This window comes from Lactuca sativa, chromosome 1 (genome assembly GCF_002870075.4).
Source record: "Lactuca sativa cultivar Salinas chromosome 1, Lsat_Salinas_v11, whole genome shotgun sequence".
Taxonomy (NCBI): domain Eukaryota; kingdom Viridiplantae; phylum Streptophyta; class Magnoliopsida; order Asterales; family Asteraceae; genus Lactuca; species Lactuca sativa.
Window position 1 is genome coordinate 230,534,758 of NC_056623.2, and position 4,049 is coordinate 230,538,806.

The 4,049-nt window shown below is 28.7% G+C and overlaps 1 pseudogene; it reads right to left on the reverse strand.

The window, feature by feature from the left end:
* Positions 1–343: 343 nt before the first annotated feature.
* Positions 344–2,739, reverse strand: LOC111879353 (uncharacterized; annotated as a pseudogene).
* Between the last annotated feature and the right edge of the window lie 1,310 nt (positions 2,740–4,049).

The following is a 4,049-nucleotide window of genomic DNA, read 5'->3' on the forward strand; positions in this document are numbered from 1 at the left end:
ATAATGGACCGCCAAGGTTTGTCATGACTTACGCTTGACTTTGTCGTCAAACTCAAGTCTCACTTCATTTAGAACTTTGGTTTCAAAACTATAACATTTGTTTTATATATAATAAACTTAAATTATAATATTTATAATAATAGTATAACTATTAAAAATAATAAGAAACATATTACATTTAGGGTCGGCCCCGAGATATTGGTGACCCTGTGCGATTTAACAAAAAATAGGCCCTAAAATTTGAAAGATCTCAAAATTTAAGCAAAAAAAAAATATAATTTAATTTTCTATTGCAAATACATAAAATTAAAATTTCATTCAAAATAATACAAAAAAATAGCTTCTACTTGAAAATAGTCATCCTCCTAACATTCGTTGAAATAAACTTTTCAATAACATCTTCATAAGTAACTTTATCCAACATGTTACGCTCAATCGCCATCAAAGCCAATTCATTAAGTCGTTCTTGAGTCATTGTAGATCTTAAGTAGGACTTCAAAATCTTCAATTTTGAAAAACTCCGTTCTGCAGATGCAACAGTAACAGGAATAGTCAACATAATTCTATATGCAATAGATGTAATACTAAAACAATCAACGCGTTTTAAAAAATTTAGAATATCAATTGCTGTCAATTTTTCCTTAGGCAAGAGATGTAAAAGTAATTTTAATTCAACATATAAGTCATTTCCATCAATATCCGATTGTTCATCTTTCTTGAGTGAAGTTTCAAGAGACATACAACAAGACTTTAAGGTTATATCATCTAATGAAAGTAATTTTTCTGAATTAAACAAAAAGCCAAATATTTTATCATATTGTTGATATTGTTCAAACCGTGTAGTTAAAGAAGTAATTGCTTGATCAACAATATAAATAAAATATTTAACCCTAAATTTCTCTTGGGCGGATTGTGAAAAACTATAAGAAGTATCGTTTGAAATCTCATCAAAATGTTTTTTTATTTTAGGTTCACGTTTTTTAGGAAATATTGGATCAATGTCCATTTCTAAGGCAATATCTTTTGCAGTTTGTAAGGCATTTAAAAACCTATTTTCTCTATATTCCTTAAAATACGAAATCAACCCCTTTATTTTTTCCATAGCAACATCAATAAACATATCTTTTGATTGCAATTGTTTGCTAATTAAATTAACAGTGTTTAATATTTCATACCAAATTACTAATGTCAATATAAACTCAAAGTTGTCAAGTTCATTTTTTGCTAAGGATTTAGCTTCACTTGTTATTTTTGGATCATTATCATTTTTGGCTACTTGAAGTAAAGCTTTTTGTATATCGAAAATTTGAAATCTTATAGCTTTAATACTATCAACACGACTCTCCCAACGAGTGGATGACAACGATTTAGGAGTTAACCCTTTCACATTATCTTTTAAAATTTGCCAACTCTTAGTGGAATTTGCAAAAATTGTATAGATACGTTGTATTGTTCCAAAAAAAAACTTTTAGCTTTACCACAAGTATTAGCCATATCACACAAAGTTAATTTCAAACTATGACAACCACAAGGAGTATAAAAAGCCCTTGAATTTATATCTAAAAGCTTTTTTTGCACTCCTTGATGTTTTCCTTTCATATTTGATCCATTATCATAACCTTGACCACGTACATTGTTAATGTCAAGATCAAGCAAATTCAATTCATTTTGTAAAACATCAAAGAGTCCTTGGCCGGTTGTATCATTTACATCTAAAAACCCTAAAAAAGATTCTTCGATGCAAACAACATTTGACGAGACATCTACATATCTTAAAATAATAGTCATTTGCTCTTGGTGACTTATATCGGGAGTACAATCAAGTATTATTGAAAAATATTTTGCATTTTTTATCTTTTTAATAATCATAGACTTTATTTCTGAAGAAAGCAAAAGTATTAATTCATTTTGTATCCTATGCCCAACATAATGTTTATGGGTACCAATTTCATTTGTAATACGTTGTATATGGTCATAAGAAACCATGTCAAACTCAGCCAACATTTCAAATAATCCTAAAAAATTTCCATTGTTATCTTCATACAATTTCTCATTAGTACCACAAAAAGCTAGATTACGTTTAGCAAGAAATATCACAATAGAAATAATTCTCAACAAAACTTATCTCCAATGAACTTTTTCTTTTTCTAATTGTTTTTGAGCCGCATTATCAATAGTTTTATTTTTTTGTAATCTTAAACGCAAATCATACCAAGTATTTATATTTTTAACATATTCCATACTAGTTTCATGCTCTTTAATTCTAGTGTTAAGATGTATCCAATCTCTAAAATCCTCATTTGCTAATTGACCCTTCCCACACCTTTTTCGAAATATTTTACAACAAAAACAAAAAATTTTATCAATTTCTTTAGAATAAACAAGCCAATCTCTATCACATTTTTCCCCATTTGGTAAAGTTTTAGTATAATATGTTGCAGAAAATCTTCTTAAATATTTATCTTTAGGACCTTTTGTAATAGACAAATCTCTTTTAGGACCTTTCAATACTAAAATATTTATCATATTAGAATCAAGAGCATCCCAATTTCTTGGATCAAATATATCAAAAATGTGAAAATCAACATTATCATCAACAACATTAGGATTATCATTAACATCAACATTATCACTAGCATTCAAATTAACATCAACATCAACATCAACATCAACATTAACATTATCATTATCATTATTATCAAGATTAGCTTCATTAATGTTTTGTGTTTCATTTTCCATAAAGTTTTGTGTTTTTTTTTTGTTATAAACTTATCCATAGATCCTGCTTGAGTTTTATTATCTTCTTCAATTTTTTGTTTCTTTTTACGTTTTTCATATCCAGATGCATATTTTTTTTATTCTAGGAGGCATCATAAGTTATAGAAAAGAAAGAAACGACCTTATTTATGACTTCCAATTTATAGATTCCTTCTTGATTCAGATTTTCCACACTTCTAATCACCAAGAGAAGTATCAAAACTGGACTGCAAAGAAAAAAAAAATCAGAATATGCTTTTAAGAAATCACAAAATCTGCAATGATATCATAGCATAAATCCAAAAATACCTTATTATTTTTGACACTTCAAATCCAAAAAACAAGAATGTGCTTCTAAGGAAATCAGAAAATCTGATATCTGAGATGGTGAGATCATAATTACTTCTTAGTTCTTACAAATTAGAAATTATCATAAACAAAAAATCAGAAAAAGTAGAATTTTGAAATTAGAATTTACCTCAATTCCTTGTTCCTTGTAAGTTCAAAGCTTTGAAAACTGATATTGTTGATTGTTCCTCCTGATTCAGTAATTTGGAATTAAAGAAAATGAATAAAGAAGAACCGATAAGAAATCTGAAATTATGAAATTACTCAATTAGAAAAAACAAACCCATGAAAAACAAAACTAAAGTTTCAGTTTAGTATTATACCTTTGATTTCGAAACCTTAAGCTATAAGATTTTGATTTTTGAAGCTTCTTATTTCGAATTTCAGAATTCTGATTTTGAACCTTCTGATTTCGAAATTTGATGATTCCGAATTCTGATTTTGAAGCTTCTAAAATTGTTGGTAATCTTTGTAAAAACTGATCAGTGAAGAAGAAGATAAAGAAGGGAGAACTAAGAAGTGAATGTAAATTGATGGAATAGAATCGAAAGATAAATGAATGTAAATTGAAGTTACTGTTCCAGTAATGATGATTCCTATTATCCATGCGTGCGTTATCAATGAAGAAACCGAAGAGTTTTTTTTTTCCCGAAAATTCAGTTCCCGCTCCCGCTTTTGTTGCTTCATGCGTCCACAGCTTTTGTTGCTTCCCGCGTTCGTCGGCTGATGATATATGGTTATGACCTAATTTTTTTGGGCCGAATTAACATACCTATTACAGAATGCAAAAAAAATGGGCCCTCTAATTTTTTGGGCCCTGTTCAATAGCACTGGATGAACCTGCATTGGGCCGGCTCTGATTACATTTGTGTACAAGATTTTCATTTGTTGCCAAGCAAATTGTCAATGTCGAAATATTCTAATTTGTAGAGGTTTTGCCTATT